The sequence below is a fragment of the Callorhinus ursinus genome, unplaced genomic scaffold (assembly GCF_003265705.2).
Source record: "Callorhinus ursinus isolate GAN/ISIS: 27379988/994484 unplaced genomic scaffold, GSC_fseal_2.0 scaffold119, whole genome shotgun sequence".
In the NCBI taxonomy this organism is placed as follows: domain Eukaryota; kingdom Metazoa; phylum Chordata; class Mammalia; order Carnivora; family Otariidae; genus Callorhinus; species Callorhinus ursinus.
In genome coordinates this window covers 518,234-531,788 of record NW_027397181.1, presented here as the reverse complement: position 1 = coordinate 531,788, position 13,555 = coordinate 518,234, and positions in this window count along the sequence as shown.

Genomic DNA, 13,555 nt, shown 5'->3' with positions numbered 1-13,555 from the left:
TGATATTAAAACACACACACACACACACACACACACACGAAAGTCTAGAACATCTTGTTTGCCAGAAAGGAAGTGATCAAAGAATGATGAGGATACATCAAAATGACACAGATCTAGTTTGAACTGGTCAAATCGGGACAACTGTGTTTTATTAGTCTGTTGGGACTCAGCCATGGAAAGGCGTGAACAGCTGATACCACAACAATAGGGAGAGTCTCACAGGCATCAGGCTAACTGATAAAAGTGAGCCGCTGAAGACTAAGTACCCTCTGATTCCATTTGCAAAACGGTTGTGACGAGAACAGACCGGTTGTTGCCAGGGGTCAGCCCTGGGGAGGAGGAGACTGGTTTCAGATGGGCACAGGGGAACTCTTTTAGGACTGTGGAATTATTCTGAATAATGATCAGAGAGGTGGCGACCTCAGTGAACCTGATAGTAAAGGAATTAGTTGCCTGTATTTGAAAGAGATTCAGTTAGAAACACGAATTCCTCGTTTTTCTGAAGTTTTGGTGGGGGGGGTCCTTCCCCCAACAGGCCTACATTACCAGGGGGCAGTAGCGGGCTGAGGGGAGACTGGAACCTGCCCCAGTGCCTGGGCACCTTCTGACTTAGCACCTGGCCCTGAAGACACCCAAGGTTGAGACTCTTGACTAAAAGAGAATTTTGCCTGCCTCCTAAATGGATTACAGGACAGAACAGGACTGAAGCGGCACAGGGACTGAGAGATGTGTCTTGGGAGCCCAAGGCCAGGGCAGCTTGTGGGAGTCTGCAGGAAGAGCCACTCCTCACCTAGAACCTCCGCCCCCCACCCACACCCCTGCACCAGCCTTGCTCAACCCTTTCCCTGCAGCGGTGGAAACTGGCTCCCTGGTGCCATCGTGTGGGCACAGGGGGGAAGAGCAGGAGTGGCTTCTTGGAGATTTACCACCTCCCTTTGGGACTTTGCAGGCCTTAGAGATTTTGAGCATTTAGAGATGGCAATAAACATAGGGGTGCATATATCTTTCTGAATTTGTGTTTTCATTTTCTTTGGGTAAATACCCAGCAGTGGAATTACAGATGGCAACTACACTTACCATGGTGAGCATTACGTAAGGTACAGTTGACTCCTTGGACAACACAGGTTTGAACCGCGTGGGTCCATTTATATGCGGATTTTTACTGTATGCTACTGTAAGTGTATTTTCTCTTCCTTATGATTTTCTTAATAACATTTTCTTTTCTCCAGCTTACTTTATTGTAAGAATACAGTTTATCATACATACAACATACAAAATAGGTGTTAACCAACTGTTGATGTTATCAGTAAGGCTTCTTCTGGTCAACAATAGGCTATTAGTTGTTAAGTTTTGGGGGAGTCAGAAGTGGGTTTTTGTGCATTTTCAACTGTGCAGGTGGTGGGCGCCCCTACCCCCCGTGTTGTTCAAGAGTCAGTTGTATATAATTGTTGAATCGCTATGCTGTGCACCTGAAACTCATATGATATTGTATGTGAACGGTACTTCCGTTAGAGGGGAGAGGAGAGAGGCAGCCCCAGCAGGCCAGCAAGCCTGCGCTCTCTGACCGGCGTGTCTGGGCTGGAGGGGTGAGCAGGAGCTGAAACCACATTTGCCCTCAGAGTTTCTGGAGTTTCACAGCCAGCCAAGAGGTTCTGGTTGTTTATCTTCCCAGTATGGACAAAACCCTCCTTGTCCTGTTCAACATCTTTTCCTTTTGATTCTTTTTTCTGACATTACGATTGTGACCCCGAGGATTTTGCCTGGGCAAACAGGTTTCTTCCGGGATAATGCAACCCTCCTCTCCCCCTCCCACCTCCCATCTGGGCACCCCCAGATCTTGGGACCTTGAATCCTGCTGAAGATTTGGAGCCTGGGGCCCGAGAGTCCACTAAAAAGAAAACCCAAACTGCATAATTTTAATCACAGAGACCCAAATTCAACTTTGCCAGTAGAGTGCTGTGTTTGTGGGGTGCGGGAACTGCAGGGTGAGCTCCTTCCCAAACCGGGGTCTGGCTTGTGACTACTGCCAGAGCAAGGACATTTGATATAGGTGACATTTCACTTGGGTGAAATCCTCAAAACTTGTGTTTTCGTCCTGAGTGCTCGGTGTGGCCCGGCCCTGTGGTGGGAGTTGCACCACCTGGGGCGGACGGTGGCCCAGAGACCGCGTCTTCTCAGGACAGGGGCCATGAGAGCGGGGGCCCTGGCACCACGGGTAGCTGTGGGAGGCGCCAGGAGTCTGACGTCTTTCCCCAAACGCCACAGTCAGGTGGCCCTGGAAGCGGAGGCGTATGGCCGCAGGGCTTTCCGTGGGGCGGTCTTTGCCCCCCCCCCCCCGCCCCGCGCGGTGGCGGCGGCGGTCCGGAAGCGCGGGCAGCAGAGGGGCAGGTGCTCAGAGGGGCTGCGGTGGCCGAGCAGCCCAGCCCGCATCCGCGGTCGGTGGTCCCAGCTGTCTGGGGTGATGCGGCCCGCGGCGAGCAGCTGAGGAGGCCCCCACCCCCACCCCGGCGCCTTGCCCCAAGCACGCGCCAGTCCGTCGGGCCGCTCGTGGCCCCGCTCTGTAGGCCTGCGCTGTCCTCAGCTGTAGAGTGGGGACACCAGGGGCCCCGCTTGCTGGGGTGTCTGCGGGGCTGGGGGAAGGAGGGTGCCCAGCGCGCCGCCGTGGCTGACAGCGCGCCACATCCTTCCCTTGGCGGCTCGCGCACCCTGACTCGCCGCGCGGGTTTGCAGCGCGTCGTTTCAGGCAGGAAGGCACGCGGCTGACAGTCAAGTGCCCGAGAGCAAAGACCCACCCCCCCCCCCCCCGCCGCCCGCCCCGACGCGCTCCAGGACTCAGCCAAACTCACAGAGCAGGGCCTGGGCGACGCGGGGAGCGCGAAGGCTTGCTGGCAGGGCTTCCTCAGTCTCCTCCCGGACTGGACGACTGTGGCAAGTGGACAAGGAATCCCTCCACATCACTTGGCCAACATTACGGAAGAACTTGACGTGTGTGGAGGAGCAGATTCCAGAGCGCGCCCTAGATGGCTCCTTGAAATAAAACGCCGCGAAGCCCCAGGCTGTCCCCTCCCACCCGTCAGGTTCCCGCAGGAAACACTAGCTGGCCTGCTCCCAGGGGCTAGGGGCTGGGAGAGTCCCAGGCTGAATGTGCGGGAAGAGGGGGTAGGTGATGAGGACCGAGGGTCACGGTGGGGAGCTGTTTGCACCCACAGTGGGAAGGGGGGGTCGCCGCAGCTGTGGGAGGGCTCACGGGGGGGGCGGGGCTCCCAGCCCCTCGGGTCTCTTCTGAGTGCCTCCCACTGGCTGGACCCAGCTAGTCCTACCGACGAGGCCCCCGTCATCTCCCAGGACACAGGGCAAGTGGAGAAGAGGCTGGAAGGGCAAACACAATACCCAGCACAATCATTCTGCGGCAGGACTCGCTTTGCGGGGCTCGACCGGCTGCCAGAGCAGCGGAGAGGCAGCTATGTCCTGCCCTTTGTTCCTTTACACACACAAAGCAGGGTTCTCCCCGCTGGCTGCCTTCAAAACTAAAATCCAGACCTCTCTCAGCAGGTGCCATTCTCCATCCTCTCGGGCGACAGCCATCCCCGTTCCCCCAAGGCCGTGACCGCTGTCTGCTTTAGCTGTCCGTTCCAGCATTTCTACCTCAGGGCGTTGCAAGCCATTTGGGAACAGGGCTATCTCTGGATTCTTCCATTTCACTGACCATCTCTTGAGTCTGTGGCAGGGGATGAGGGCTCCTCTGTCCCAGACACGCCGCCTCCGCGCCGCTCTCACCTGCCCAAAGTAGTTCCGTGACAACTTTCCGTTCAATCAATGCTCATTGCCTCATCTCTAAGCCTGAGCAAGTATGATCTTTTCTGATCCTTTCCTTTCCTCCAGGGCCAGAATCACTTCTCCAGGCCCTTCCTCCCAGCTGTTCAGGCCCCCAGGAGGGCCTCTTCCAGTCTCCTGGCTGGAGGGTAAAGGCCTGGAGCTGGGCAGCTGAAGAGGGCCTGTCGTCAGCCTTGCTCACTTACTTCTGCACTGGTCTCTCAGTCCCTCCCAGGGGCTGGACCCTAGTCCAGAAGCCTTTGTTCCACACTCTCCAGAGTATGCACTGACGGGGACCAGCGCTCAGCCTCCCCATGATGGGGGGCAGGGGGGCTGGCAGCCCAAGGTGTGACTGCTTCTTCTCGCCTTCCCCAGTGCCCTCCACGCCTGGTCCCTGTCCCAGCAGGGCAGGGTCTGGGCTCTGAGTCCCCACGGCTTCTGTCACTCAGCTCTGAGCTCTGGCCAGGCACTCTGGAGACCCCTCTCCCACCACACGTCCCCGAGTTAGTCGTCCTCTGGTGCTCCAGCTCCCACAGTCAGGGGCAGGGGTCTCCTGCACCTCCCAACCCCTGTGAGGGGTGAGACTGAGCTTTAATGAAACATCCTTTTACTGCAACTTGAGAGGGCTTTGAGCAGGGAGACAGGAAGTATTACTACATTTGTTTTCAACCCACCATCCTAACCCAGAAGCCATTTTATTTTTATGTTATAATATCTTTTCTTTAGTGCTTTGACTATTATAATTACTTTCTGTTTAAGGCAAATAAGACTGGTTTCTATTTGTAGTGGTAATATGAAGTTTCCTTTATTTAAAAGACATATACTTAAGTACATATTTATTAAATGTGAGTTGATTTATGAAGACGTTATTGAGTAAATAGTACAAGTGAAAAGAGACATGAGTCATGAATGATGGAAATTCAGAAAACACACGGCTAAATGAATTTCAAGGTTTCTTATATTTCTGAAATTCAATGATTTTTTTAATGATTAGGGAAGTAAAAAACATACCTAACTGAATCTTTAAATTTGGTTGCTTTGAAAAAGTCACACGATCACTTTAAGAGACAGAGGAAAGCATTTGACAAAATCCAACACTCCTTAATGGTAAAATCTCGCCATGAACTAGGGATAGAAGGAAATTTCCTCAGCCCAATAAAGGGCAGCTACGAGAAACCCACCGTTGACATAATCCTTTATGGCGAGAGACTACATGATTTCCCCTGAAGGCCAGGAAGGTTGTCTGTTCTCGCTACTCCTATTCAACATTATACTAGAGGCTCTAGCCAGTGCAATGGGGAAGCAAAAAAGAAATCCAGATTGGAAAAGAAGAACTAAAACCATCTTTATCTGTTGACAACATGATCCTGTATGCAGAAAGTCCTAACGAACCCATTAGAAAAACCTGTAGAACTAATAAACCAGTTCAGCAAGGTTTCAGGATACACGATCAATTTAAAAAAAATCAATTGTACCTCTATACACTAGCAATGAACAATCCAGAAATGAAATTAAGGAAACAATGCCATTCATAATAACATCAAAAAGAATAAAATATTTGGGATTAAATTTAACCAAAGAAGTACAAGACTTATACCCTGAAAACTATAAAACATCGCTGAGAGAAATTAAAGAGGTCTGTATAAATCCTGTGTTTATGGATCCTAAGACTCTATTTCTATGATGGAAATACTCTCCAAAGTGATCCATATATTCAATACCAAACCTATCAAAATCCCACAGCAGGATTTAAAAAAAATTTTTTTCAGAACCTGATAAGCTGATCCTAAAATTTATATAGAAATGCAAAGGATACAAAACAGCCAAAACAATCTTGAAAAAGAAGAACAAAGCTGTAGGACTCACACTTCCTACTTTCAAAATTCCTACAAAGCTACGATAATCCAGACTGTGTGGTATTGGCATAAGGAGAGATGTACAGAACAAGAGAATAGAAGGAGAGTCCCTCTGTACTTGCATTTATGACCAATTGATTTTTGACAAAGGTGCCAGGCAATTCAATGGGGAAAAGGTAGTCTTTTCAACACATAGTGCTGGAACAACTGGGTATCTACAGGCCAGAAGATGAATCTAGATGCTTACTTCACACTGTACACAAAAATTAAAAACAAATCATACACTTAAATATGAGAGCTAAAACTATAAAAATTCTAGAAAAAAAAACAGGAGAAAAATCTTCATTATTCTGGGTTAGGCACAATTCTTAAATAAGATTCCAAAATCACAAGCCATAAGAGGAATGATTAATAGATAATAGACTTCATCAAAATCACGTTTGCACTTCCAAAGACATCATCATGAAAAGGAAAAGATGTGCCACAAACTGGGAGGAAGTATTTTCAAATCACATATATGCTAAGTGACTTGTATCCATAATATACAGAGAACTCTTACAACCCAATAATAGGAAAACAACCCAATTACAAAATGAACAAAAGATTTGAATAGATATTTCATCAAAGAAGGTATATGACTGGCTTAAAAGCACAGGAAAAGAGTCTCAATATTGTTAGTCATTAGGAGACTGTAAATTAAAACCTCAGTGAGATACAACTTCGCACCCCCTAGGTGGCTATAATTATTGGCGAGGATGTGGACAAACCGAAAATGTCCTACATTGCTAGTAGGAGCATAAACTTGTATAGCCACTTCAAAAAACAGGTTGGCAGTTTCTTAGAAAGTTAAACATAAACTGACCATATGACCAGCAATTCCTTTTCTCATTTCTTTCAAAAGAAATGGAAACACAGGTGCCCATGAGGACTAATGCATGAATATTCATAGCAGCCTTATTGATAATAGCCAAAAGGTAGAGACAACCCAGTGTCCGTCCGCTGATGAGTGGATAAATAAAACGTGGTCTATCCAGATAACGGAATATTACTCAGCCATAAAGAAGAATGAAGTACTGACAACTTGGATGAAACCTGAGGGCATTATGTTCAGGGAAAGAAGGCAAATACATAAAAACTACCTATTGTATGATCACATTCATACATGATGTCCAGAATAGGCCAATCTCTGTAGCCAGGAAACAGCTGAGCAGCTGCCTGGGTGGAGGTGGGAATAGGGATTGACTGCCAATGGGCTCGAGGGATCTTTCTAGGATGGAAATGTTCTAACACTGGATTGTACTGATGGTTGCCCAACACTGTCAATGTATTTAAAACCATTGAGTTGTACCCTGAAAACAAGGTGAATTTTATAGCTTGTAAATTATATACCTCAATAACATTGTTGAAATGTTTGTTTGCTTCAAAAACATCAGCTTGGATCTGAATTTGACCTTGCCTAAGTTAAAAGGTCTATTTGATGATAACAAAGCAGGGCCAATTCCTGCGCAGGTGTCTTGGGGCTGGGAGGAAGACTGGGAGATGCAGGTGACAGCACATGGATACACCAGGTGGCAGCATGCCTCAACAGAAGGGGCGACTGCAAAGTAGGGTCATCACAACTCTTTGTTCAAGTGACCCTCAATGCAGAACTTTTGGACAATACAGAATATTAGAAATTAAAACACACCCTTAACTTAATCAGCCAAAGAAAACCAGCAGCATGCTGGAGACTGGCCTGTGGCCTCAGAGACTACTGGCCTCAGGCACAGACAGGCTAGTGGTGATTGTGGACTTCCTACTTACACTTTCTGTGCCTCGGCTTCCTCCTCCATAAAATGGGGGTGATAGTCAGTTGTGGGGAGGACAAAGTAACCATGTCCAGGTCCTCTGCCCTGGGCTTGCACACAGGAAGTGCTACGTGGTGTTTGCTCTTATGCGGTCCAGGAGAAGCAGGTGTCTTTGACAGGTTTTAAGCAGGAGAGTGCCATGCACCGTCAGGTGTACGGACACAGGGAGGGCAGGTAGAGAGTGCAGGGCACGCCAGGAGGGATTTAGGAAGTGGAAGAGGGTTGGATGTGAAGAGGGAGGTGAAGGAAATGTCAAGGATAATCTGAGTTTGGGGCCGGGTAGGGGTGCCATTGGCTGAGATGGGGGTCCTGGGAGAGAATCAGACACAGGTAGGACAAGAACTGGTCTAGGCCACTGGGCCTAGGTGATGAGTGCTAGGGGAGGCCAGAGCTCTTGGCTCAGCTCTGGAGATCGAGGCAGGTGTGCTCTGGGGGCCGTGGCATGGATGGAAGGTCCGGGAAGGGTGGCGCAGCAAGGACTGAGGGGGTCAGGAGGGATGGGGGTCTTTAGCCTTGGCAATGCTGACATTTGGGCCATGACCCCTTGCTGTGGGGAATGCCCTGTTTGTCTGCATCCCTGTCCTCTGTCAACCAAATGTAAGCAGCAGCTCCCCATTCACCAGTTGTGACAACCAAAATGTCTCCAGTCATTGCCAAATGTCCCCTGGGGGCAAAATCACCTCCTCCCCACTCCCTGCGGGCAAGAAACGTTGCTCCAGGCCTGGGGGCCACCCCACTACCCACAGGCAGTCCTAGACTCCAGAAGTACCACTCTACAAGGGCAGCCCACATTCACATCTCGTTCAGATGCCCCGGGAGCAAGGCCTTCCCTGCCCGGAATGGTCAGAGGCAAAAGACTTTATTAACAAGGTTAATAAAAAATTAACACGAACTACAGCCCCAGGGCCAGCTGGGCCTCCCTGCGGTTGTGCCCCGGCAGACAGGGCATGTGGAGGGTGAGACCTGGCCTCAGCTGGCCTGGGCCTACTCCTGTCCTGCCGCTTACAAGCTGTGTGACCCTGGGCAAGTCGTTCATCTCCCAGGACCTGTTTCCTCAAATGCAGATGGGGGATATGCTATACCGCCTTGCAGTCTGGTTGTGGGGTTAAAGTAGACAAGAGCAGTTCCCAGGCTGGGTGCCTGCCAGCTTAGCCACTCAGTGCCACAAGGCAGGGGAGAAAGCTGCCCTCGCTGGGCCTCAGAGCGTCAGTCCCCAGCGACTCCCATCACTGTGCTCAGGAAGGTCCTGGGGCACCTGTGCCTTCAGGAGGGTCCAGTTTGGGGGCTGGAGGCAGGAAGTGAGCTATAGAAAGGACTCCAGCCCCTGACCACCCTCTCCAGGTGTTCACAGGCCTATTTCCAGACTGCTTTCTCTGAGTCCTTCTTGTGGTGTCAGCGAGTGTCGTACATATTGCCTTTCCAAGAGAAGGGACCAAGCCAGGAGGGGGGCCCCAGTGCCCCTCTGCACCCCCGCTCACCCTTTCACAGGCCAGACCCAGACCTGCGGGTCTGCTCCCATGGCGCCTCTGGCTCTGGGGGTCGCCCAGAGCCCTCCTCCTCTCCACCCTCTCCCACCCCCTCAAACCAGGGGCCAGGTCTAAGGGGGGAGGGCCTTTGATCAGGGTCTGCACCAAGGGAAACAGGAAGATGGTGGGGATCCCTTCAAGTGCTGAAGGGTGGGGCTTGTAGGATGTGAAACTCAACTTCTCCGGCCAGCAAAAATATCCCTCAAAAATGATACTGGCATAAAGACATTTTCAGGGAGACAAAAGCTGGGGAAATCTGTCTCCGGCAGATCTGTGAGAAATGCTACAAGCTCTCAAGACAGATAAAACTGAGTTGTTTTGTTTTGTTTTCACTTGCAGGACAAATGGAAAATGGCTTAACTTCCTAGAAATCAAAATATGTACATGTGATTCCCAGAGCCTAATTTGGAGGTGTGTGGCCTTTCCCGAGGAGGATGAGGAAGTGGTCCGGGGAGCCAGGCAGAGTGGAGCAGGGGAGCAATTTGAGGTCCAGGAGTTCCCAAGAGAGGCAGATGGAGCCAAACACAACCTGCAGCATGACATCGTTCAAAAGCAGATGAAGCAAACCCCCTCCTGTCCCAAAGAAGCCTCATTTATCCTTGCCGGGGAACAACCTGAGCCCCAGGTCTTCCCGTTGATGGCTACAAGCAGCATGGATGGCTGAGGGACTGCAGCTGAGGACTTTGTCTGAACCGCTTGAACAACCACAACCCAGCCTCTGATCACCCTCAGAGGCTCAAATTTCCATCAGTAGAAGAGATTCTAAGCGAGGATGGGTCTCTGCCTTTAAGTGCGCATGCCTCTCAAACTGAAGTATTTCTCTTTTATGGAAATTTTAACAAGTGGAAGGTGGCAGACCAGTTATGTCCCTCCCCACCAACGGTAAAATGTCCTGGTCACACTAAACAAAAACAGAGCCCTGATCCATGAATTTAGTAACATTCTTCCCTGCTGCTGTGATACAATGCAAAAGGATTGTGTTTGGAGTCAACAAGCTTAGGTGTGAAACCCGGATGCACAGGTAACTCTCCTTGTGGACATGGTTTCCTCATCTGTGCTTGTAATCGACATGATTGGGTTAAATAAATGTGTGACCCAAGCATCGGTCTGGCTTATGATAGAATTCAAGAGTCATTTACTGTAAACTCTTGGAGGGCAGAGACCATATATAACTCCCAGGTGAGGCTGGGTCTAAGGCACAGTGTGTTCTCCACAGACTGAAGGAGCGAGCATGATTTCCCAGCGCTGCGGTAGTCACACTGCTCACTTCACCTGGCAGGTCTGCCAGATGAGCTAATGGCTGTCAGTGATAGTGAATGAGTTCACCGGCGTTCAGTTTAAGGTGAAGGAGTCATGCACACCACCTTACAAAGTCATCACAGCCTTCTGTGATGGGGGCTTTTGCCTTTAGAAGGGGATGAAAGCAATTAAGCAGTGCAGAGAACATTCCCCACCTAGTATAATCAGAGAGCCTCCAGGGAAGAGCTGATTCAATAGTCTGTGGTCATTACTATCACACAGAGAAAACATACTGAGGAAACAGTTGTGTTTTAAGAAGGCAATTTGGGGGGATAGAGTCGCAGCATGTTTGCCATGAGTGCATGCACTGAGTGCGTTTCCTCGCACGGCTCACTCTATCTGCACAGCTTTGCCAACATCCAGCCGTGATTTCACCCAAAGATTTACATCACCGAGCAAACAAGTACAAAACTGCCATCCTGCATTCATCCCTGAGGTAGAAACTTCTTCCCGGGAAAGCCACAATAAATTTCAGGTTTTCCCCACTTACTTGGCAGGTGGTCTAACAAAAGAGAATTGAAACCAAGTTCATCGCTCCCCAAACTGTGGCAGTCACGTATCATCTTTGAATTTAGGGGCAATGTAGAAGGACTGAAGAAATCTGAGTGAACTGGGGTAGAGGTAGCCTGGTTCAATTCATAGGAGCTCTAAGTAGGTAGTGCAAACAGAAACAATGATGCCACTAGACCTGGGCACTGATGCCACATGGCCCTTCCTAGTTGCTGGTCACAGTGGGGAACAAATAATCAAACCGCGGGGCAGTCCGTCAGTGTTAATGGAATACGTTACTGATCAGGGGGGTTCATGAAATTGCCAGTCTACAAATGGGCAAATTCTGAGGCACTGAGTCACAGATGCCAACTCAGGATCACACACATAGACACGCAGACACACAGACACACACCCCTCTATCTGGATCCTTATCTCTCTTGATTCACCCTCTTCTCAGCCACTTCAGCCACAAACATTTGAGACACCCCCAATTCCTCTTGCTACATTCATTCTCACCCAACCAGGGCCTACTATTTAGAAAATGTTCAATAAACATTTAAGCATTGAATAAAAATCAAATTTGAAGTATAATTTACATACTGTAAATTTGCACCCATTTAAGTATTCGTTTTGACTTACGATTGATCAATGAGTTGATGAATTCATGCAATTCTGTAGCCACCACCACAATTAAGATCCAAGAAGTCCTCCTTCCCAATCACTAACCCTCACCTCTAGGAGAGCAATGATCGCTTTTTATCACTACAAAGTAGATTGGCCTTTTCTAGAATTTCATACACAAGTATGAACATACACAAGTAATCTATATATATTTTTTAGCCTGGCTTCTTTTGCTCAAAATAAGAATCTTGAAATTTATATATGCTGTTTCATTTGCCAGTGGTTCATTCATTTTTTATTGCTGAATAGTATTTTATTATATGAATATATCACAGTTTGTTCATCCATTCATCTTTCAATGGACATTTGGGTTTTTTACAATTTTATGCTGTTATGAATAAAGTTGCTATGAATATTCACACATGAGTTTTTGTGCAACACCCGGGCGAAGACTTGCTGGGACATATGGTAAGTATGTGACTAACTTAGGAACTGCCAAACTGTTTTCAAAGTAGTTCAACCATTCTGCACTCCTACCAAAAACATATGAGAGTTTCTGTTGCTACACATTCCCACCAACATTTGGTTTTGTCAGTATAAATTTTAGCCATCCTAGTGGATGTGCAGTAGTTTCTTGCTGTGTTTTTCACTTGTATTTCCCTACTCCAGTGATGTTGGGCTAGTTTTTATGTTGCTTTTTTTGGTCAAGTGTATACTTTTGTTGCCAAGTGTGAAGAAATTCTGCTCAAATCTTTTGCCCATTTTTTATTGGGTTGTTTCTCTTCTTACTGACCAGTAAGGAAACTGTATATTCTGACTACAAGTCTTCCGTTGGATATGTGCATTGCAAATATTTTTCTCCTAATTGGTGGCTCACATTTCACTTTTTAAATGCCGTCTTTCAAAGAGGTTTTAATCAGAGGGAGACAAACCATAAGCGACTTAACTATGGGAAACAAACTGAGGGTTGCTGGAGGGGAGGTGGGGGGGAATGGGGTAACTGGGTAATGGGCATTAAGGAGGGCACGTGATGTGATAAGCACTGGGTGTTATAAGCAACTGACGAATTACTGACCACTACATGTGAAACTAATGATGTACTATGTGTTGACTAATTGAATTTTTAAAAAAGTGATCAAGTACAATTTATCTTTCTTTTCTGATTCATAATTTTTGAATACTAAGAAATCTTTGTCTACCTCACAATCATGAAGTTTTCACCTATAATTTCTTCTAGAAGTTTTAGGTTTTACTATAATCCATTTTAGTTGATTTTTGTTTGTGATTAGAGAAGGCCAAAGTTCATCTTTTCCCCTTATGGATACCCGCTTGTTCCAGCAACACCTTTCATTTTGTTGAAAAGTTTATCATTTTGTCATAGATTTACCTCAGTACATTTGTCAAAGCAACAGACCAATATATGTGGGTCTATTTCTGGACTGTGCTTCTGCTCCAATGATCTATTTATCCATCCTTACGCCAATACCACACTGTCTTGGCTACTGCACTGTTATAGTAAGTAAAGAAATAAAGTAATAAAAAAATAAATAAACCTCTATTTTCCAATGTAGTTTTAGCTATCTGGAAATCCACCACATCTTCATATAAATTTTAGATTCAGTTTTTCACAATTTATCTTTATTTGTATTTATCTTTTAAACATGATACAGAAGTCTATTTAATCTGCATGAACTTTGTTTTTTTTTAAGATTTATTTATTTATTTGAGAGAGAGAGAGTGTGTGTGAGTGAGCAGGGGGAGAGGCAGAGGAGAGGGAGAGAGAAACCCAAGCAGACTCAGTGCTCAGCATGGAGCCCAACACAGGGCCCGATCCCACAAACCTGAGATCACAACCTGAGCCAAAACCAAGAGTAAGTAGGGAGATTAACTAACTGTGTCACCCAGTGTTTTTTGTTTGTTTGTTTTGTTTTTTTGTCTTTAATTTTTCACTGGGGTGTAGTGAACACCCAATGTCACATTAGTCTCAGGCGTACAGCATGGTGATTTGACTAACTCTACATGTTATGCTATGTTCACCACAAGTGTAGCTGCCATCTGTCCCCATGTGACGCTGCTACAGTACCATTGACTACGTTCCCTG